The sequence below is a fragment of the Lacerta agilis genome, chromosome 1, assembly GCF_009819535.1.
Source record: "Lacerta agilis isolate rLacAgi1 chromosome 1, rLacAgi1.pri, whole genome shotgun sequence".
In the NCBI taxonomy this organism is placed as follows: domain Eukaryota; kingdom Metazoa; phylum Chordata; class Lepidosauria; order Squamata; family Lacertidae; genus Lacerta; species Lacerta agilis.
This window is the reverse complement of record NC_046312.1, coordinates 120189818-120214757: the sequence shown is the minus strand read 5'-3', so window position 1 is coordinate 120214757 and position 24940 is coordinate 120189818.

Sequence of the window (24940 nt, the reverse complement as noted above, 5' to 3'; positions counted from 1 at the left end):
CTGCATTTATAATTTAGTGAACTTGTTTATTTGCTTGAGCTTAAGAATACGGAATTTTCAAGCTGCGGAGTAGAGAGGGGAGAGAATCAGAATTCAGCTACAGGTTCTTAGCATTGTTCTGTTCTGCCTCCTGCAGGAGTTTTCAGATTTCCACACACAATACATAATTGCCTTTCCATGCAATGCAATTTGAGAGATGGCAAGAGATCAGTAAAGATACTTTGTGGAGCTCAGTCTGGGCATGCGAAACAAAGCAACAGAACCACCATTAGAAATGTTATACAATATTACAGCTAAGAAATACAGCCCCACCATATTATGTGAGTAGTTGCTGCCATAGATTTTACTGGGGGTGGGGGGCAACCCTGATAACATTTGAACAATCAAGACAATGAAAGGCTGCCTTCCTTGACAAACCTGCATCTGTTGTTGTTGTTCAGTTGTTAAGTCGTGTCCGACTCTTCGTGACAATATGGACCAGAGCACGCCAGGCACGCCTATCCTTCACTGCCTCCAGCAGTTTGGCCAAACTCATGCCAGTCACTTTGAGAACACTGTCCAACCATCTCATCCTCTGTTTCCCCTTCTCCTTGTGCCCTCCATCTTTCCCAACATCAGGGTCTTTTCCAGGGAGTCTTCTTCTCATGAGGTGGCCAAAGTACTGGAGCCTCAACTTCAGGATCTGCCCTTCCAGTGAGCACTCAGAACTGATTTCTTTAAGGATGGATAAGTTTGATCTTCTTGCAGTCCATGGGACTCTCAAGAGTCTCCTCCAGCACCATAATTCGAAAGCATCAATTCTTCGGCGATCAGCCTTCTTTATGGTCCAGCTCTCACTTCCATACATCACTACTGGGAAAACCATAGCTTTAACTATACGGACCTTTGTCGGAAAAGTGATGTCTCTGCTTTTTAATATGCCATCTAGGTCTATATTTGTAGCCTCCAACAAAATTGGAAATAGATGATATGCTTGTTTTAAAATCATAGGGGGGAGACACCCAACACCTTTTAAAATTGCTGTAGTTGTGGACATTGTTATTAGATCAGTTTGAAATTTGCTATATTCATAGAACTGTGTATAGCGTACCACTGCCATAAGCTATAGAATTGTGAGGCTTATAATGGAGGGGTTTTTGTTTGTTATTCATCAATAATATTAGTTAATAGTAATAGTCAGTTGTTGTTTCTTTTGGTCAAGAATTACCTTCTAGGTTCTTGGTAACAGTTGCTGTGGGTGCCAACACAAAATGGGTGACAGCACCAGTAAGAGAGGGAGGGAGGGATGGGAGGGAGGGGTGGAGGGAGGTAATAGTACTCCATACCAGTGAGTACCATCACAAAAACCATTGCTTAAGACTTTCTGTATGTGAACCTGTGGTTCTGTGGTTCACATTCAGGCATCACCAATTGACAGTTAAGTGTAAAACCATCCGGCTGTGCAGAGAAAAATGCATGAGCCAATCCAAAGTCAGAAAAGCTCAACAAACCAATTTGCTTTGAGCATAAAAGATGAAAAACCTGGATAGCGGGAGAGACAAATTCGCTTGCAACAACCTGATTCAGCTCTACATACAGCTTTGTAAAACATTTAGCAAAAACCCTCCAGTCCTAATGACCTTTGCCTACAGTATCAGCAAAGAAAATATGGTTAAAAGGCAGAAACACCATCATTTCAGAGTCCAAATGAAGTTTCAATCGTCTCTGGCTATTCGCACGCATTATAAAATTCTTTAAAAGTGAATATCCGATGCTCTGTATTCCCATTCCTTTTCAAACCCATTAATGAATTTTCTTTTCTGTCCCTTTCTTGCAAATTTCCTTGCAGCGGAGATAAGAACACGGAAGACCGTTCCCCCACAGTTCAGCATCACCATGCTCACAAATATGATTCACTGGTATGAGCTATATTGGTTTCCATGGAAGAACAAAGAGGTGTGGTGTTTTTTTTCACCCACAAGGGAAAAGTGCATAATATTTCTGACTCCCCTCCCCTCACACACATCAATAATTATCCTTCCGCAGGCTCAGCATGTGCTTAGAAGCCTGATGAAAGGAATCACTCGGCTCCAAGTGGCTGATTCATCTGTCCCAGGAGAGACAGTGTGAGGAGAAGACAGATGCCTCCTCCTTCCCCCACTCGCAAGTGTTCCATGTACAGGCTTACTGAGCACACGTTGTAAAAACGTGAACCCACCATTCTATTCCCTGCAAGTATTCGAGCACCTAGTTCCTCATAATGCGGGATCTGACATCCAGGACACAGCATATTTGCCATGCCCTGCAGTCCAGTGCCTTTGTGTCTGAGACCAAACATCTCATGCCATGCATGCATGCATTTTTTAAAAAACCGATATATATCCCAGATAGGGACGCAGATGGTGCTGTGGTCTAAACCACTGAACCTAGGGCTTGCCGATCAGAAGGTCGGCGGTTCGAATCCCCGCAACGGGGTGAGCTCCCGTTGCTCGGTCCCTGCTCCTGCCCACCTAGCAGTTCGAAAGCACATCAAAGTGCAAGTAGAGAAATAGGTACCACTCCGGCGGAAAGGTAAACAGCATTTCCGCGCACTGCTCTGGTTCGCCAGAAGCGGCTTAGTCATGCTTGCCACATGACCCAGAAGCTGTCTGCAGACAAATGCCGGCTCCCTCGGCCTATAAAGCGAGATGAGCGCTGCAACCCCAGAGTCGTCCGTGACTGGACCTAATGGTCAGGGGTACCTTTACCTTTACCTTTATATCCCAGATGCAGCTTGCAAACATGTATGAATAAGGGTTCCTTCAGCCTCGCTGGGATGTGGAGGCCTCCATATGCAAATCTTCCACACCAGAGCAAACCAATGGGCTCCCTCACTGATGTATATGGCAGAGGGCCACAGGATGATGAAAGCATGTGGAATTTGAAGCACTTCACATAATCATCTCAGTGAGCCTTACAGCAGCCCTGTAAGAACATTGGTATTGTTGCCCCACTATGAGTACAACTGAAATTGATGGATGTGGTCCATGTTAGAGGAATTATAAGGTCAACTTTGGGGTTTTCATCAGCTGTACGCCATAATCATCACAATTATAATAAGCAAATGCTTGACATATCTCGCTTTGCATGTCATGCGTCTATCTCATATTAATGAAAACAATTTCTTACATAAATGGACTTTTCCACGATATTCTAATTTTTCGAGTTTCACCTGTAGGATGCTATTGAAAGATTACTGCTCTGTCAGTGATGGGTCCCCATTCAATGCCAGCAAATGAGAACCTCTTCTATCCTTGAAGGGGCCATACATCCTAGAAGAAGAAGGAGGAGGAGGGGAGGAGGAAGAGACGAGGAGGAGGAGGAGGAGGAGGAGGAGGAAGAAGAAGAAGAAGAAGAAGAAGAAGAAGAAGAAGAAGAAGAAGAAGAAGAAGAAGAAGAAGATATCCCGCTTTTCACTACCCGAAGGAGTCTCAAGGCGGCTAACATTCTCCTTTCCCTTCCTCCCCCACAACAAACACTCTGTGAGGTGAGTGGGGCCGAGAGACTTCAGAGAAGTGTGACTAGCCCAAGGTCACCCAGCAGCTGCATGTGGAGAGTGGAGACACAAACCCGGTTCCCCAGATTATGAGTCTACCACTCTTAACCACTACACCACATTGGCTAAGCCTTTTAGCTGTTGTACTTGCCAGAGCTTGAGAAAGTAATTTCACATCCTTAGATGCAACCCCACAGTGAATAAAAAGGGGCAATAAAAATAAAGTCTTTTTACTTCCAATTGTCTGTGTATCGCTTCCCTTAATAATGAAACAAAACTTGCTATACCTTATACAATGATTGAAAATATATAACTAAATAAATAGCTCAATTTTAATTGTTATTTATAACTTTTTGCTTTTTCTGTGTTTGTTTTTTCAAATATTATTTCAAATATTTTTTTGGGATTATAATGTATATTATATGTTTCTTAGGGAGTTTGTTTGTTTGTTTGTTGTTGTTTGTTTCTATTGGTTGATTTGATATGGTTGTATTTTAGAAGTCTGAAATTAAATAAAGCTATTTTAAAATTTAAAAAAATAAATAAAGTCTTTTTAAATATATGTTTAAATAACACATTTTTTAACATTAGCTATTTGGTGTTTTATAAGCACTGGATCATCATCGAAGTTACAGCAATTCCCTTCTAGGCTCTGCACGATTCACTGATCAAATGTTAAGTACACAAATAACATTGTGGTGAGCTGCCCGTTTGTGAAGAAGCTGTAGAGAAAAGACAGCCTTTGATGTAAACACACCAGCATGGCTCACATTTGCAGAACCGTGCTCTTCTGGGATTAAAAACCAATTCAATCACCTGTAATTTAGAACTGAAGGTGGGATGAATTTGGTTCGAGGCATTACAAATGTTGCCATTCAGTTTCAATAAATCTGCTGATATAATGCATTGCTTCAAGGTGCGATCCAACCAAGACCAAATGTAATGTTTTGCAGCGACTCGCTGTGAAATGTTGCACCCCTGTCTCGGGTTCCCTCTGCCTCTTTAACAACGCCACCCCCAATTTAGGGAGAACTTATATCGAATTTAATCATGTTTGACATGATCTAGCCAAAGTCCCATTGAGATCACATGCTTGCTTCCCTATTATGCTTCTCTACCTTCGCACCATTCAGTCATTACTTTGCCCGTTTTATTCTCTGTTGAATAAGTGTGTCTTCCTGAAAACAAGAATCTAATAATGAGGTGCAATATACAGAATATAGGGAACATGATGTCCTGATGTCTTAAAACAGATACTGGGGAAATGAAATGGGCAAGGAGGGAGGCAGGGGAAGAGCTCGCTATGAACGGAATTGTATTAGGATTTATCAGACCTGTATTTTCTCCCATGACAGGGAGGTCCTGGTCACAGCAGAAGTGTGAACACAACTGCCCTGGGGCTATTTGAGGCTGAAATTGACTCTAGCAATTTGTGCATCATTACTGAGGTAGAAATGATCACTTCTTCACTTGCCTTGCCAAATTCGGCTGAGAATTGTGATCCAATTCCTAGTCACCCTGGATTATAGAAAGAGGGCTTGACAATGCTCTCCTGCACAAAAGTCCTTCTACCGAGGTTCCATAGAGAGCATTCTTACATACTGTATTTGTCCTTGGTTTTCCAGCTGCACAGCCAGGGAGATGAAGGTCATAACCACATCCCGAAAAATTATTGGTCATCCTCTCCCATCTTTGGAAGAACTATACAGTTCCCGTTGCCTTAAAAAAAGTAAACAATATTTTACAGGATCCATCTCATCCGGGATATAGTCATTTTGCACCACTGCCTTTGGCAAGAGATATAGAACAATTAGATCAGAACAAATAGATTGAAGAATAGTTTCTACCCAAGAGCTATAACCATCTTAAATGCTGTAACCAGATAATATGACCTTGGAGAGTTGTGATGGGTATGTACGTGTGTGCACGTGTGGCTGACAATGTATTTTTTGTGCTTTTTTTGTTTTGTTTTTATGGGATGGCATCCAATTTCGTTGCACTTGTACAACGTTGTACTTTTAATTGTACAATGACAAAATGTGATTCTTCCTTTAGCAAGTGTTTGCCATCTCAACTGATGCCATGGGCATATTGGCTAGTGCCTGTGTGGTAACTCTGGGGATAGACAACATGCTGTTTTTCACTTCTATGCTTTTGGCATTTGGTCACCATCCTGTATACCAATATCAAACTCAATTCTCCAGAGCTACAATTCCCAGAGTTCCCTGAGAAGAGGGATTGATTGTTAAACCACTCTGGAGACTGTAGCTTTGTGAGGGGAATAGGAGCCTCCCAACAACTTTCAGCACCCTTAACAAACTACAGTTCCCAGAATTCTTTGGGGGAAGCTATGGCTGTTTAGCTATCACTGTTTTGGACAGTGTTCTCGAAGCGACTGGCATGAGTTTGGCCAAACTGCGGGAGGCAGTGGAGGATAGGCGTGGCTGGCGTGCTCTGGTCCATGGGGTCATGAAGAGTCGGACACGACTGAACGACTGAACAACAACAACAACAACAACAACACTGACTGTTTAAAGTGGTATCATAGTGCTTTAAATGTACCGGTACTGTGCGAATGTGTTCTATGATATCTTAGGTAACTTTACAAAGAAAAAGATGAATGACTCAATGTGCCTATGGAGGTAGCCATCTTATTTTCCATACAATGTCCCTGTAGTTGGGGTCACATCTAATTACTTGGTATTTTTTATCACTTGCTTATTACTCGAAAGTCTCCAAGGAACTTGTAACACATTTTAAAAAAAGTGTAAATACATTTTACCATAAAAAACCATCATAGCCACAGGAAGCTTTGGCAGCAAACTAGTAACAAAACAAAATAATCTCAAGTGAAGGGGGGGAGGTAAATGTTTACTAGACACCTAAAATATTTCAATGGAGGTACTAGGCAGACCTCACTAGGGAGAGCATTCCACAGATGAGGAGCCACAACTGAAAAGACCCCTTTCCTTTGTCACCAATCACTCAGGGCAAACATAGATAACTTGTCCCCTCTTAAAACACTTAAGTGAATGTTTTATGAAACCATTAGTCAAGCAAACTCTCAGTTTCCACTGTGTTGTCCAGCTTGCACATTTTGGACTGTGTCACTCACAGATGGGCACGAGAAAATGTCTTAAAACTGGAACACACACAGCCACTTTGACAGGTGAGAGACGTACACTGTGGCGCTTAAATGTTAAACACACCTCAGTGTTAGATTATTAATTTTTGGTAAAAATGTGATTTCTTTGTCAAATACCATGTTTGGCGCGGCAGTTAATTGCTGCATTTCTGCCCAATAAGGAAGGAAAGGGGCAAAATGTCACTGCAAATGAAAAACTCATTGAGCATTTACTATTATTATTATTATTATTACCCAGCCACTCTGGGCAACTTCCTGCAAAATATTAAAATACAACAATTCATCAATATTAAAAGCTTCCCTAAACAGAGCTGCCTTCAGATGTCTTCTAAAGATAGTTTTTTTTCCCCCTTGGCATCTGATGGGAGGGCATTCCACAGGGCAGGCGCCACTACCAAGAAGGCCCTCTGCCTGGTTCCCTGTAACCTCATGCTCGCAGGGAGGGAACCATCAGAAGGCCCTCGGAGCTGAACCTCAGTGTCTGAGCAGAACGATGGGGGTGGAGATGCTCCTTCAGGTACTGTATACTGGGCTGAGGCTATTTAGGGCTTTAGTCAAGACAGAAGGTTGTTTCTTTTCAGCAACATGAGCTGTTCGAAAACCCCACAATCTGAATATCTAGGAATTAAAATCTGCCTGAGGATAATGAAAGTGTTTGTCTACTCTTGCCTATAAAAAGGATGAGTTGCCCCGAATGTCCATTATCAACTAATCAGAGAGGAAAGTCTGCCAAATGGAACGATCACCTGTCTTTCTGGTATCTTAGCAAATAATAGTGATGATGCTTGTGGGCACCTGGAGCAAACACCAAGTAACCAACCTCTTCTCTGCGTAATTGTTCACCAGAAACAATTTGGGCGAATATGCCGACACTTTATCAACACTGTTATCAGGCAAACAAATGATTGCCAGCCCCATTCACACAAAAGCCTTCAGATAACTGCTGTTGCCATAGAATGTACTCTTTGGGTTCCTTGGATTAGTTTATTTTTATAAGCCTGTTAATTAAAAGGACAGAAAATAGTAAACAAGGAAATGCTAGCAGAAGGAATAAATGAGCAGAAAGACAAGGGAAAGACTCTCCCCCCCCCTCCACTGTTGGACTGAGAGCTAAGAAAAGAATCTGTGTTAAATAAAATTGGCAATTCCATTTCCCAAGACTGACATTTATTAAGAGGGGAGCAGGGTGGGTCTGGTTCAGATATTGTTTTGGCTGCTTTCTGTACTCATGGAAACGAGAAATGTAACACGGACAGCCTCAAGGTCACTCAGATCTCAAGCAGGGCCATTCCCATGAACCCGAACTGGAGGTAGCTACAGTTGAGCATCTGGTTCATGACACAATGCTGACAATTGTAGATGATCCTTGTGAGGAGCCAAAGGTATGATCTGAATTGGGCCTTGGATCCCTGAAGACGGATAGCCCAGGTAAAACCATTGTATCCATTTGTATAGCCAAAACCAAATTTGATTAAATCTGTAGCACACATTCTGCAGTCAAGGAGAGATGAATAGGGAGTCAAACTTAAGTGCCCAAAATGGAGATTTGCTGGGTTGAAAGGGCAGACGTCTCCTCTATGAAACATTTCTTTGCATCCGCCCTATGGGGCAGAGTACACATGATGACAGGAGGGGAAAGGCTTGAGCCAGTGTGGTATAATGGTTAAGAGCGGTGGACTTGTAATCTGGTGAACCGGGTTCGCATCTCCGCTCCTCCACATGCAGCTGCTGGGTGACATTGGGCTAGTCGCACTTCTCTGAAGTCTCTCAGCCCCACTCACCTCACAGAGTGTTTGTTTGTGGGGGAGGAAGGGATAGGAGAATGTTAGCCGCTTTGGAGACTCCTTCGGGTAGTGATAAAGCGGGATATCAAATCCAAACTCCTCTTCTCCTTCTTGGGTTGTGCTTTTGGGAGTGAGCTGAGCTGATTTGTCATATGTTTTCCAGCCACCTGGTTTAGCTAGTTCACTAAGATTTCCTACCCTGTACTAGATTTCAAAGGGGAACTGTGACAAATACAGCAATTTAAGTGCTTTATGCTCTCAATGTTAAGGAGAGCATATGCTGTCAACGTCAAATGTTGAAATATTGTGTGACTTCTGTCTGGGAGTCCACGGGGGGCTGATGGGCCAATACACCTCTCCCAATGGTGGTCTGTGTGGGGTAGTGGCACCAATCCATGTCAGGGTGATTCCCCAGGACAAGCTTGACCCTATCAGGTTCCTGTCATTAGCAAGCCGGGGCTGCTTGATGATGGATACATGCCAGTGCCTTCGCCAAACCTTTTCTTGCCTTGGAATCAATCAAATTGTGGCCTAATTCAACCCAGTGTCCATTCTTTAGGCCCTCCCTGCTCAGCTATGACCTTCATGTGCTTGTGATAGCAAAGACCAGGAGCCTGTGAGTTTGACTTGCTATCTGTGCTGAATCCACATCTCTGGCTTTGGGACCCTCCCTAGAAACCTAATGGAGATGATCTGTTGGAAGTGTTGATGCTATGAACTTTTCACCTTATGCTCAGCCAGTATAAATGTGTGTCAGGATTCGGGGAAATCGGCTTCCTCCCCCGTGGCTGTAAACAAGGATCAAATGAAAGGAACGCCTTACCAGTTAGAACTTTCAATATCACAGAGAACAAAGAAGATGCTCCTAGAATGGCGGTGCTCCCAGTTAAGGATCACTACCCCTCCATCCCTATTAATCTACATCATTCCTATGTCTTGTAATGTGAGTTTGTAACCTCTGCGCTCCCTGTTCTGACACTTTCTGAGCCCTCTGTGACTTTGGAGAAGGAGGGTGAATACTACCCAGAGACTGTGAATCTGTTAACTCTCTCTCTTCTAGTGTTTCTTCTGCTAGCTGTTCCCCTTCCAGTACATCCCAGCTTCTGCCTTCTGAATTACCGTATATTTCCCATGTATAAGACAATGTTTTTTCCCCTCAGAAATAATATGCAGAAAATTGGCGGGTTGCCTTATACACAGATAGCAGAGGGGGGATGGGCGATTGGTGGCATCAGCCAGCATGAGATTGGCAGTGGCAATTGGGCGTGTGATTGGGTTGCTGGCGGCAAGGCCTGCTGACGATTGGCTGTGGCTGAGGCAATTGGACATTGATTAGTGCAGCGTTGGGTGTGCATGCAATTGGCTGTGGTTGTGTCGGGTGGGCCAGGTGGGCTGTTGGCGGCGAGCGTGCAGACAATTGGTGGCCGTGACGATGTGCACGATTTTCAGCTGTAGAGTGATTGGTGGCCGTGACCCTCCCCAAAAAAGCTCTACAACTGTGGGCATTCCCCCCCCATAAATTTTTGTTGTGGTTCCAAAATTAGGGGTCGTCTTATACATGGGGGCGTGTTTATACACAGAAAAATGTGGTATGCCCTTCTGCAAACCGCTGTTCCAAATCTATACTGTCGTCCTGCTCCTGGGAAGATTCAGGATCAGGGTCAGGGGGAGGTGGGGTTTCCCACCATTCTTCCTCGATGCAGCCCTCTTCAGCATCGTCCCTGACAGTGTGTAAATAAAGCAAGAAGACATCAGTCTCCACTGACTTCATTCTATGGAAACAAATCTGAGCTATATGCTGGCAACCCTGAAAACTCTCTCTGCTTGTATATTGGGGTGCCCATAATAATATCAGCCCAGAGCATTTATTTGGATATGCACTTGAGTCTCTTGCAAATGCATGTGAGCTTTCCTCACTGACTTCAGATGCATCAATTCTACATTGTCGTCTTGTTTTTCATTAAAGATAACTGTAAGCTTTAAACTGCGACTTTCATGGATATGATGCAATTGCCCTAGTTTTTAATGAAGTTTCAGTGTTCCTGGGCTTTGAAGTGTAACATTCCAATGACTGAACGTCATCCATCTATGGACCTTCTCCTGACATGCCTTATTGTTTTTATCTGTATGGTTGTCCTTCAAAAATAGATGAAAACTGATCATGGTATATTTAAGGCACAGCTGAATTATCACTGTTTTTGTATCACCACTAAAGACATGTTGCAGCTTGGGAAAATGTTATTCAGGTATTGTAGGTGAAGGCTTTGCATGAAAGGCAACAATCAAGTCTGATCCATCTTTGAAAATATGCAGAGAAACAATGGGGCACAATCGAACCAGAATATGCACCACTGCTTTCTCAGGGCCAATTAAGTACATGTTTAAATCATTTCTGTTGAAATCAGTGCTCACCATGACATACAGGATTTGGCTTTCGGCATGCTGCATGGCAAACAGTGAATTGGCATGCCTTTTTTCCATGACCTTGGTTCTTTGTGTTTGAGCTGAAATATGTGACTTTGGTGAACTAAGAAAGCATAATCGCAGCATGTTGAATGCATCAGTTGGTTTGGAAAAGTGCCTTGTCATAAATTCAGCCATGTAATTATGAGCTGGATCCATAACTAAAATAGCAAAAATTAACTTGAAATCTTAAAGAACTGGAACTTCCTGTTGTTTATTACACAAAAGCTATATTTTCCCCCCACTGGGGCTAAAAAGTAGACCTATTTTTGGCCCGAAGACACTTAAACTGCATTAGGCTAACTGAAATGACATTTTAATGGTCATATGTAACCAAACCAATTTTACTGTGATTTCCTTCCTTCCTTCCTTCCTTCCTTCCTTCCTTCCTTCCTTCCTTCCTTCCTTCCTTCCTTCCTTCCTTCCCTTCCCTTCCCTTCCCTTCCCTTCCCTTCCCTTCCCTTCCTCCTCCCTCCCTCCCTTCATTTCCCCAAAGATGAGGCCTGGGGATAAGCTGTCTCTGGAAGCACTGAGACAGATTGTGTAGTTTTGTGCAGGGAAAATGTTTTTGTGCATGACATTCTCTTTGGTAGGTATTGTTTCACATGTTCCAGGACACAGCCTTGATAAAATACAGTATAAGAGTTTAAGCAGAGACTGCTTGATCAGGCCAGTGGCCCATAAATTCCAGCATCTTGCTTTTAAGTGGCCATCCCAATGTTTATTTTATTATTTTAATTATGAAAGTATTTTTTTTGTAAACTACTTCAAGGTTTCATTACCTATTAATGCTCTATTAATATTAGAAATATTAATGTTGTGCAATTAATAAAGGTTTGTATGCAGGCCTCTTTCTTGGGAACCATGATCACTGCGGATGGTGACAGCAGTCACGAAATTAAAAAGATGCCTGCGTCTTGGGAGAAAAGCAGTGACAACCTAGACAGCATCTTAAAAAGCAGAGACATCACCTTGCTGACAAAGTCCATATAGTTAAAGCTATGGTTTTTCCCAGTAGTGATGTATGGAAGTGAGAGCTGGACCATAAAGAAGGCTGATTGCCGAAAAATTGATGCTTTTGAATTATGGTGCTGGAGGCGACTCTTGAGAGTCCCATGGGCTGCAAGAAGATCAAAACCTACCCATTCTGAAGGAAATCAACCCTGAGTGCTCACTGGAAGGACAGGTCCTGAAGTTGAGGCTCCAGTACTTTGGCCACCTCATGACAAGAGAAGACTCCCTGGAAACGACCCTGATGTTTGGGAAAGATGAGGGCACAAGGAGAAGGGGAATGACAGAGGACGAGATGGTTGGGCAGTGTCGTCGAAGCTACTAACATGAGTTTGACCAAACTGCGGGAGGCAGTGGAAGACAGGAGTGCCTGGCGTGCTCTGGTCCATGGGGTCACGAAGAGTCGGACACGACTAACAACAACACACAGCAAACAAATGCAGCCTCCGTGAGAAGAGTGGTCCAAATACCTGCATTTCCAAATCAAGTGTTCCAGGATACATTTGCAACAAGCCATTTATTGTACATCGACAAGCCACTTCTTGTATCCTTGACCTTTATGTAATTGTCAACCTTGCGAGACATTACCCTGAGATTACACTTGGGGTTTTTTTAATCAGGGGGGATGCCATAAATCAGCAGTAATTAGCACTTTCACAATGCCTTCCATTGTCAAACTTGGACAAAAAGGAACAACCTGATTGTCCTTAATCATACTTGGCTTGACTTCACTGGAGCTATTTCTGCCCTGCTATGTATTTCCAACAGATAAGAATATGTCTCCACAATGCAGGCAAGTAGATATCCCTTATCCTCCGGCACCATAGAGGAAATCTGAAATGGAAAGAGCCACTGGGAGTCAGCATGGTGTTAATTAAGTCCCAGCCAAGAGATTTTCTGCCTGTCTGAACCCCACCTGCCATAATCTTTCCCTTGCCCTGCATCACATGAGTCAGGTGAGCTGATCAACAAAAGATTAGGAACGAGGAACAGCCATGATGCATTCGCTTCACATTTTCGTCGTTTTGGTCATCGTCGTTAAAAAAAAAAACCTAGCAAATAAACATGAGGCTGCTCTTTTTTGAGGTGCACAGGAGAACACAGCCAACGAAAGTACAGAAAGGTAGGGGGTTATGCTGGTGTTAAGGATTCATAGAACCATGGAATTCCAGAGTTCGAGAGTTGGAAGGGATCACAAGGGTCATCTAGTCCAACCCCCTGCAATTAAAGATGAAGCATCAAGAAGCAGTGACTGAATGAGCAGGTATTCAGAAAATCGTCAAACTGTAGAGTTGGAAGGGACTATGAGGGTCATCTAGTGCAACCCTCTGCAATGCTGGAGCATTTTGTCCAATGTGGGGCTTTAACCCATGACCCTGAGATGAATAGTCTCATGCTCTACGGACTGACCTAACATACTTTCCATTAACTGACGCTTTCTTTTTTTATATAAATTTATTTATTCGGTTTTTCCAGATTAAAATTTTACAGTCACATATACAACATACAACATAGAAACAAGATTCCGAAGAATCTCCCGGACTTCCCTTCTCCCCTTTGTGGGTCCTGTTGTTAATCATTTCCTCCTGCATCTTTTATAATAATCCAAATCTTTTACCTCTCCAGAATTCACCATTAAACTACAAGTGTTATTCTAATCCTACGAATGATTTTTAACTCTTTACAATGGTTTTTAAAATTTCCCCATTCCTTATTAATATTTTTGTCTTCCTGATTTCTGATTTTCCCAGTCATTTTAGCCATTTCAGCATAATCCTTCAGCTTGATCTGCCATTCCTCTCTGGTAGGGACTTTATCTTCTTTCCATTTCTGGACCAATAACATCTGTGCAGCTGTGGTCACATACATAAATAGTCTTTCCTGCTCCCTTGGGATTTTTGGAACCTAGAATTCCTAAAAGGAGGCTTCAGGGTTTTTTTTTTCTTTTTGTTTTTAAGAAAAGGTTATTTTAATCATTTTTTACAACTCATTATATATCATTTCCCAAAATTCTTTTACTACCACATATGATAAAAGTGCCTTCTTTTTCCTTACATTTCCATTTACTAGAGATTGCTGTCTGGCTCCTCTGCCCTAATCTCTCCCTTTCCCTCATCTTCCTTTCTTCTTCTTCTCACCATTGTCTACTGTGATCGTTCTGGGCAGCCACAAGTATTTAGGAAGGGGGTATCTGGAAGGCAGGGACAAGGACTGGAGTAAACCCATAACTCATTGGCAGACAGGTGTGTTGGGTTCCACCCAGCATTGTGTGCATGTGACATAACTTTGTCTAATCAAAGTAGGTTCCTTTTTATATAACTATCTCTTTATTCAGGCAAAGCAGAACTGGGACTGAAAATAATTTGAATGCAAAAGCACAGATCTAAGGAAAGCAGGTCCTGAAGCTGAGGCTCCAATACTTTGGCCACCTCATGAGAAGAGAAGACTCCCTAGAAAAGACCCTGATGTTGGGAAATATGGAGGGCGCAAGGAGAAGGGAACGACAGAGGACGAGATGGTTGGACAGTGTTCTCGAAGCTACCAACATGAGTTCGACCAAACTGCGGGAGGCAATGGAAGACAACAACAAAAATAGAACAACAACAACAAAAATAGAAATTATACTTTTTTAAGTCATACAATTTAAACTTCTAAGCATACCCACTTTCAGTGGAAATGCTTGCAAAAAAACACACACAGCAGAATGCTTAGGCTGACTGTCAGAGGATCACTAAATGCAGAGTTTCCACGTCTCTGACCTACAGATGTGGGCTCTCCTTTGCACCAGTGTGTGGATCACTGTGATCTTGCTAGTGAAGCTGCTCGAAAGGGTTTTTGTTTGTTTGTTTGTTTGTTTGTTTGTTTGTTTGTTTTAAAGCACGCATTGCAACAGAGGCCCCTTGAGCCTCCTACTACAAGGATGATTCTAGGAGCTCAGATTCCTTCAGATGCAGTGCAACGCTGTGCAGGACATTTAACTTTCCCAATTCCCAGACCTGGAAACTGTCTACTTGATAGCTTCTCACCCCCCAGTCATCTAATGACTATACCCAATGTCTTCATGTGCCTGTTAAACAGCACTGGGGACAGAATATAGGTTCCCCCCTGCTTTCGTTTTACATATCCACTATTTGTTTTTTACTGTTTTTTAAAAGGAAGAAAGAAAAATTTCAAGGTACAAGATTGAACACATTCCTCAGGGCCATGCCAGATCTTTTAAACAGTATGTTCTTATTTTTTGTTTTCTTCAGAGGGTAAAGAATCCCTCTCTACAGCAGAATTAGCTCCCCCACACCCACCTCACTTTCCTTTAGGAATGAGATTGACTGGATCATAAGCCAAATTGGGCTAGTCAATTTCATCGCTACAGTGAATTCCATGAAAGGAATTTGGGGGAAGTAACTCCAGTTAGGAAAAAAAAAAACCCCACAAGGCTTCTATTTCCTTTCTCCCACTCCCCCCCCCCCAAAAAAACAGATCAAACCGTCATTGCTCAATTACCCAAGAAGCACAGGGCAGTCTGCTAACCATATATCATGGCCTGCAAAGTGCTTGCCAATGCATGCGGCTTTGAAGTGCCGGACAGGCTGCGAAAACAGAGATTCATCAAGTCCTTGGTGGGTTGCCACACATAACAGGCTGGTGGCTGGATTTTTCTTGATGGGTCACCGGTTGTGCAGATCTGGCTTTCATAAGTGATTGTAAAATGGCAGGCACTCACTATTAGTGGCACACACAAACCCCCATTTTTTTCCGAATTGCAGGCATGAGTTAAAGGAAGAGGTTTTCAACCTTTTTGAATGCACAGCTCCCTTGACCAACTATATTCTTTCTGTGGCTCCCCTGTAGGGAAACGCGTTCCTAGCCTCAGAAGCCCAGTTGTGTCACCCCTTACCTGCAGAGCCGGCAGCCCCTCACCCATTTTCAAACACCCTTCCTTGTGGAGTGTTCCCTCAGCCCAGCAGTGGAGGAAGGCTCTCAGGCACCTGGGGTGGCGTGCCCAGGGGCGGGGCGAACTGCCCATAGGGGTGGAGTGTGGTGCCTATAGGGGCATGGCGCCTGGCGCCTGTAGAGACGGAACAGGGCATGTGGCATCCCATGCCGTCCCTATGGGCATTGCGACGCACCCCATCCCTATGGGCACTGAATGTCCCATGCCGTCCCATGCCATCTCTATGGACACCCCATGCTGTCCCTTTGGGCACCACACACCACGGGTCACCCATAGGGACGGCACAGGGCGCGTGGCACCCATAGGGACAGCATGGGCCGTGCAGCTCCAATACGGGATGAGACAGGGTGTGCAGCACACATGGGGACGGGGCAGCAGAGAGGCTTCAGCCACCTTACAGCTGGGGGGAGGCAGTGGGCTGACAGTGTGTGGGGGCCAGGACGTGTGGCTCGTTCACACTGCAGGTCCTGCAGTGACGAGTGCCGCCTGCCATTTTGTCACCCCCCCATCAGGGTGACACCTGGGAGGACCGCACCCTCCGCAACCCCCTTCATACACCCCTGCCTCAGCCTCCTCTCCTCTCCTCTCTCCTTGGGGGTCCTCCAAGCAGCCATTGTCACCGCCCCTGGTCTCTGAGACACCCCCTCTTCTCCAAAGAGTGGTGCCTCTTCATGCTGCCCCCCCCAGGGGCCTGGGAACAGAATGGACCCAGCCTTAGTGGCCCAACAGAGACTGGCCAAAGGTGAATGTCAGGCAGCAGCAGGCACCTCTGGACCTGCATGGTGAAAAGGCTCCCCTGTGGTGCCAGGCACTCAGCTCCCAGGCAGGCACTGCACATAGCAAGCACAAGAAAGGCCAGCATGCTGCCTGCCTGCTTGCTCGGCCTCCCACTTGTCTTCCCAACAGCAAGGGCTGGAGGCTGGCTGGCTGGCTGGACTTCCTCACCCACTTTCTTGCTGCCTCAGCTCCTGGCAAACAGCACCCCCTGGCCAGCCCCAGAGGCACCATACGACTAGGGAGCTTGTAGCCAGGGCTGCTGCAACAAACGGCCGTGCGTGCAGAGAGGCGAGAGGGCACCCGAGGAGGGAGGGAACGAAAGAAAGAAAGAAAGAAAGAAAGAAAGAAGAAAGAAAGAAAGAAAGAAAGAAAGAGAAAGAGGGAAGGAGGTCAGTGTCGCTTGCAGCACCCCTGACCATCATTCAAGGCACTCCATGATGCCACGGCACATTGGTTGAAAACCACTGGCTAAAGGTAATTTGGTCTTCAAATGCTATATCATTATGCAGCACTAAAGGATCTGTACTGGCTCCCAGTGGGGTGGGGTGGTTAAGAGCAGTAGACTCGTAATCTGGGGAACGGGGTTCGCGTCTCTGCTCCGCCACATGCAGCTGCTGGGTGACCTTGGGCTGGTCACACTTCTTTGAAGTCTCTCAGCCCCACTCACCTAACAGAGTGGTTGTTGTGGGAGAGGAAGGGAAAGGAGAATGTTAGCCGCTTTGAGACTCCTTTGGGTAGTGATAAAATTCAAACTCAAACTCTTCTTCTTCTTCTTCTTCTTCTTCTTCTTCTTCTTCTTCTTCTTCTTCTTCTTCTTCTTCTTCTTCTTCTTCTTCTTCTTCTGCCCCATCACCCTTGGCCTCCTCACCTGCTTGTCCAGAGGATAGCATTGCCAGTCAGTTCCCCCCTTCTCAGTCTCAGCATTGCCTTTGTAGAACTCAATAGTGGGGAGGATGGGGGAATAGTCGGCTCCCCCTGTCATTGACTCTTGTTCCACCCACTGCTTGGAATTCCTGCCTCCCAGCCACCTACCCCAGTCCCAATGGGCCCCAGCTGCTACTGAATATCAGGCAGCTTTCTATGTTCAACGTTGGCTAATGGTGCCAAAGTGTGTAACATGCAATGTGATGCCAGGATGTTATTAAGGGTGAGAGGGAAGCCAGATTATTGGTTGCAGTTTTTGGAGGCAGCCATGTGCTGACTATCACATATAATTTGGACCTTGGCCACTCTTCAGGTGGTATATATGGGGTGATAAGACAATTCGGGACCCAGCATTGTCCCTTGAGGTGACTGGGTGGCTAGGATTGCCCATTTCCAGTTGGCTCACCAGTTATGGGTCCTTTTGGACAGAGATGAGCTCTGGGAACTTCCATATTGCATTATTGCATTGTACTCTACATTGGGCTGTCCTTGAAGATGGCAGGGAAACTTCAATAGGTCCAGAATGCAGTGACTTACTGGCTGGGGTTTCATTTAGAACTTGAATAACGCCTGTTCTAAGAGAGCTCCTGCTTAAATTGCATGCTCCTTTGGTGTTCTTTTTTAAAACAACAACAACAGAGGCAACTGATGTCCACTTAGTCCCCAAATTGTCCATGGTTCCTGTGGAAACCTGGTGGATTTAAACTGAAAAAGCATCATTAGTATAAGAGCACATGCCAACACTGTAAAATGGGAATGCAAATATGTATGGATCATTTATTTTTGCAAGGACCAATGGTTAAAACCTTTGAGTGGTTTCAGACCAAGTCACACTCAGAGTACACACACTGAAATAAGTCATCACTAACTCGAGCCCATTGATTTCAGGGGGTCTATTCTGAGTACGACTTAGATAGTCACCATCTATTGTGGCTAATGACTTGCAGATAACCATAATTTTTATAGCATTTGAATAGCCTCAGTAAAAAAACAAAAAAACTGTTACCATTGCAGAGAACTGAAAGCCTTCTTCAGGTGTTCATCTGAATGCATGAGGGTTAAGCATGTAAGCCGGGCACAGGCAAACTCCAGCCCTCCAGATGTTTCGAAACTACAATTCTAGCTAACAGGACCAGTGGTCTGGGATGATGGGAATTGTAGTCTCAGAACATCTGGAGGGCCAGAGTATGCCTCTGTCTGATGTAAGGCCTGCCTGCAATGTCCCCCAGCATGCCAACATTTCTCTGTCTTTTGCATATTGAGCATGACGTCTGAGGATGTTTCTGTGCACATCCCCCCTGAACACATTTAGAAGCTTCTATTCACTAGGAATCAGCGTAAGACGGAATAAAGCTTCTAAGTGCCTTTAGTAGAACATGGATAGAAGCCACATTTGAGACCTTCTTCATCAATGTGTGAGTTGTGTGGGGGGGGGCATTGGAGGCAGGTCTTGCGTGCTCACAAATCCATCCCTCTCCACTCCTTTAACCCTCAGGCAAACTCCTGCAGAGGGCTAGCTAGAGCAAGGCTGTTCTTTTCCCAAGTGATCCTGGTTTTCTTTCCAAGCTGGTTCAAAGATTGCCAGATTTTGAGATTTAGTTTTTGTTTTCACGAGTAAAATCCCAGAAAAGGTCTCTGCATGACCTCCCAATATATGTTATGGGAACCTCATTTCTGATGCATCTCCCAACACGCATTATCGGGACAGTTTTGTAGTCGTTTCTGAGATGATGGCTTGTGTGTGTGTGTGTGTGTGTGTGTGTGTGTTTCAGGATTAATTACACTAGAGGGCATTGGGCACAATCCATTGCCATTCAGATCCATGGGAGTGCTGCCATGTATTTCAATAGGATGTAGATGGAACCGACTGAATCTGAGTGGGAGATGTAGCTTCAGATTAGACTGGCAGATCTCCAGGAAGAATCTCCAAACTAGGGATAATGGAAAAGTCAGTACAGACCAGATGGTGACCAGCCACCATCTGGCATTCAGCTGCAATTGGAGGATATGCCTCGTATGAGCAATCAGATGGTAACCTTTTTTTTCTTCCCCCAAAGAGTAACCAGCACAGGCTGGTTTTAGATGACTAATGAAGACGGACATGGAAGATTTTGCTGATGGGCAGAGGAGTGCTTTGATTCTTTGGAGAACTGTGGATGGATGCTTGAAGACAGTTCCAGGAGAACCAATCAAGAGATAACCAGAGCACACACCACTCTGGTGAGACAGTCTGTGGGCAGGTAGGGTCTCAGCCTGCGTACCAGATGGAGCTGGTAGACAGCTGCCCTGGACACAGAATTGACCTGTGCTTCCTTGGACAGCTGTGAGTCCAAAATGACTCCCAGGCTGCACACCTGGTCCTTCAGAGGGACAGTTACCCAATTCAGGACCAGGGTGTCCCCCACACCCACCCACGCCCTGTCCCCAAAAAACAGTACTTCTGTCTTGTCAGGATGTTATTCTTTGAAGGAGAACTACCTGAAAATGATTCACAGGTGGTATTTAACTCCGAGTAGGCTTGCTAAGATGTATAAGACTGAATCAGATAAGTGCTGGAGATGCAAAGAGGTTGAGGGGAACGTTCTTTCATGTGTGGTGGAGTTGCAAAAGGGTAAAGGAGTATAGTTAAAGCTATGGTTTTCCCAATAGTAATGTATGGAAGTGAGAGCTGGACCATAAAGAAGACTGATCGCCGAAGAATTGATGCTTTTGAATTATGGTGCTGGAGGAGACTCTTGAGAGTCCCATGGACTGCAAGAAGATCAAACCTATCCATTCTTAAAGAAATCAGCCCTGAGTGCTCACTGGAAGGACAGATCCTGAAGTTGAGGCTCCAGTACTTTGGCCACTTCATGAGAAGAGAAGACTCCCTGGAAAAGACCCTGATGTTGGGAAAGATGGAGGGCACAAGGAGAAGGGGCTGACAGAGGATGAGATGGTTGGACAGTGTTCTCGAAGCGACTGGCATGAGTTTGGCCAAACTGTGGAAGGCAGTGTAAGACAGGAGTGCCTGGCGTGCTCTGGTCCATGGGGTCACGAAGAGTCAGACACGACTGAACAACAACAACAAAAGGAGTATTGGGAAATGATCCATAATGAATTGGAAAGAAAATGTTTAAAAGTACTTGCCCCCCCCCCAAAAAAACAGAGTCCTTTATGTTGGGGATAATTCAGACTGAAAATCCCAGGTGTCAAAAAAGGTTATTTATGTATGCTGCTACTGTGGCCCACGTTTTTGTTAGCCCAAAAATGGATAACGAGCAAGGTCCCAACCAAAGAAGAATGATAAATTAAGTTGACAGATTATGCACAATTTGCATACTTAACATATAGAATATGAGAACAAGAAGAACATATGTTTAAAGAAGATTGGAAAACGTTTATTGAATATATGGGAAATAGTTATGTAAAGATGAAAACGCTGGCAGCATTAAGATAAATTCAACAGTTTAAATAAGTTTTGATGAATGCAATAGCAGAATACTGAATGGTATAGTTTTTGTAAAATATGCAGGGATTTATGTTATGTAAAATGAACCATGGAAAGAGAAGAAGGGAAGTCTTAAGGATGTAAAATGAGTATTTTAAATTGTAAAACAGAAAATTTAATTTAAATAATTATATATATATAAAGAAAAAGAAGATGGGATATAAATGCATAAGGTGGGATATAAATGGATTGCATTTGTTTGTTTGTTTGTTTATGAGGATATGGAAAGCGCTGCTCAGGGGCATCTTAGCCATAGAGGCCGGTGGCACGGGGAAACACGGCACCACATTCTGGAGGGCACCAGGAAAGAGGTCCGGGGGCCACGTTGGCAGCTTGGTAGGGGCGGCAGCCTGCCTGCTGCCAGGGGGAAGGCAGGAGGAGGCGATCGGCGGCGGCGAGCCAGGCGCGCAGCAATCAGCCCTCCATCCCTCCCTTCCTCTGTCCATCCCTCTCCGGCTGGTGTGCATGCCCTGCCTGGGAGGCGGGCGCGATCCCCGGTGGCTGCCCCTCCTCTTGGCGCCACAATTGGTCACCAGAGCACTTCTCCAGCCTGCCACTGCACAGTCCATGGGACTCTCAAGAGTCTCCTCCAGCACCATAATTCAAAAGCATCAATTCTTCGGCGATCAGCCTTCTTGATGGTCCAGCTCTCACCTCCGTACATTACTACTGGGAAAACCATAGCTTTAACTATATGGACCTCTGTCGGCAAGGTCGACATATATATATGAACTCAAATCACCATCCTCATCGTAATCTATTTATTATGGGTTGTATCCAACTAAATCGTACTCGGGAGTAGACCCACTGAAATGAACGAACCTACAGTAAGTTAGCCGCGTCTATTAACTTTAATGGGCCAGCATTGGATACCATTCTATTCCTGTAATTTTTTTCTGAATCTGCTTGTGTCCCATCAATCTGCAAAAAGCTCAGGGTTGTAAACATGGACGTTCTTATTTTATTTTCACAACAAACCTGTGAGGTAGGTGGGGCAGAGAGAAGGCAACTGTTGCAAGGTGGACCCAGTATGCTTGATGAGGATCTGAACCTGGGTCTCCTGAGTTGAACTACAACACTCTTAACCCCTATACCCCACTAGCGCCATAAATGGTGAAATAAAATAAAATATAGGCTTCAAATGAAAATAGCTGTGTACTGTGAACCTAGTGGTCTTCTTATAATCAAGGTTTTCTCCAATCCTTTTGTCCATTACACCCCCTTTCCTCACACAGGCTCCATAAAAAAGTATTGAGAAGCTATTCTTTCTGATGGCAGTCCATTCTTAGTTGGGAAAAGAACAATGCAATGCTTGCTCCTTTTCTTCACAATTCATTTCCAAATCCTTTGTGATATATAAGAAAACATTAATCTACTGGAATTCATTTCTCTTGCCTTAAAAAAAGAACCCCGCAAACCCTCCGAGTGCCAGAAGAACATACAAATTGTAATTAGTTTATATAATCACTTCACCTCCGTAAGTCTGCTTAGGTTTTATTATGCTAATGAAGTCTGGGTGGAAGAGTTACAAACCAGGTTCTCTGGAAAGGAAAGAAGCAGCGATTTGGCCAAACCACAAAGAATGATTATATTACCCTACTTTGCACAGACAAATGCTGACCGATCACATCCTTTAGGAAATGTAACATGCTTGTTACCATAAAGAATTCTTAAACATGGATCCTGAATATTGGCTGGCATCAGGAAACAGTTAATTGCCAGCTGAGTCTGATGTCATTCACCCATAGCTAAAAGCAGTGTCTGTCTGTCCATCCGTCCGTCTACATGAATGTGTGTTGTGTGTGTATTCACACGTACAACTATTTGACCCCCAGCAAAGTCTTCCGAGCTCTGGTCCATGGGGTCACGAAGAGTCGGACACGACTGAACCACTGAACAACAACAACAAAGTCTTCCGAGATATTTCATTTGCACATATCTCTTTCCCTTTTTCCTTCAGCATCTTCCTGAAGCTATAATATGAGGGAACCCAATATGGCACCTCCCTGAAGTTGTTGGAGTAAAGAGCTCATCATCCCTGACCTTTGGCCATGCTGGTTGGGGCTGATGGGAGTTGCGGTCCAATGATATCTTAAGGGCACCATGTTGGCTACCCTTGATATGATAGATAACAACACACCTACCCAACACATCTACCTTACACCCTTGCCCTTCCTTGCTGATTAAAGCTAGCCAAGGAGGGTTCAGGGTGTGGCGAACATTTCTTGGCATGAGGGATGGCGCTAGTCACCTTGAAGAAGGTTGTACTACCATCTTACCTCTTTTACACCCAGTAGATCACTGGAGTCTGTAGGAGAATTTCTCCTGCAAGTTCCGAAGAACCCAGAAAGTTGGGACAGGGCTTTTAGTGTGACTGCCCCCATTCCTGTTCAGCTATCCCAGATACCTATTGCCTGCACTTTCCAGAAACAATTGAAGACATATTTGTTCTGGCAGGCTTCCCCAAGTGGCTAAATGGGTATTTGGCATGAGTGCTTTGTATTGCTTAGGTTGGTTTTAAATGTATCTAAAAATAAAAATAAAAATGAGTGAACTAGAAGATATATTAGGCTACAGTTATGGAAAATAGATAAGATTAAATAAAGATAGAAGTTTGATAAGGAAATTAGATTTAGAATAAGATTAGAATAGATTGATGATTATATAATGTTAAGAATTATACAATGAAAGCAGAAGGAGGGGACGTGAGGAAGTCAACTAACAATGTTAAGGATGAGAATGATTATAGTGTTATAGTTGTGTTTGCTGTTGTTTTTTGTATTTTATATAATTTTTGTTATTTTGTTATTGTTTTGTTGTGGTATATTGTTGAAAAATTTAATAAAATCTATTTAAAAAAATAAATAAATGAGTTAAAATGTTTTGTTTTGTTTTGCTTTGCTGTTTTATCGTACACCGCCTTGAGACATTTGTATAGAGGGCTAATAATAAATTGGTGGTGATGATTAAGAACAAGCAATATATTTGAGCATAAGCCATCCCCTCATTTATCTGCAGTTGCATGTAAGGGAGGGGATATACCCAAGGGTCAATGAACCACTGGCTTCTCTTCCCTCCCCTCTTCCCCATTAACTTTTGTCAACACACAGCATCACAACGCTGGCTGTTACCTGAAATCCCACCTGGCCGACTCCTCTTCATGGCGGGTTTCTTATGACATCAGGCTAGGCACTTTGCAAGTCAATAATTCAAAAATAACTTGATCCTGTGGTTCAGATCAGGTTTTTTTTTTTTTAAAAAAAGGACCGATTTCACTTGTACAGGATTGAAAACTAAAATCAATTTATTTTCCGAACATTGCTATAGCAACATTGCTTTGTGATAGTGAAGCAGAAATAAACTATTTTTGTTCGTATTCTTTCAGTATTCTTTGCCGGATACATTCATGGGCTACAAGCACCTCAAATGTGCACCTCAAATACGAATGTATTTAGGATGCAGTGCTTACTCCTAGCAGCGCAGCAATAAAAATGCTAGCACATTTGCAAAGCTAAGCATGGTCCAGTATGGTTTCAAATTGGATTGGGGGTGTGTGTGCTGTGTGTTGTGATTCTTGCATTACAGGAGGTTAGACTAGATGATTCTCAGGAATCTCTTGCAACTGTAAGGTAAAGGTAAAGGTAAAGGTACCCCTGAATGTTAGGTCCAGTCTTGTCTGACTCTGGGGTTGCAGCGCTCATCTCGTTTTACTGGCCAAGGGAGCCAGCGTACAGCTTCTGGGTCACGTGGCCAGCATAGAATACATAGAACCATAGAGTTGGAAGAGACCACAAGGGCCATCCAGTCCAACCCCCTGCCAAGCAGGAAACAAAGCATGACTAAGTCGCTTCTGGTGAACCAGAGCAGCGCACGGAAACAC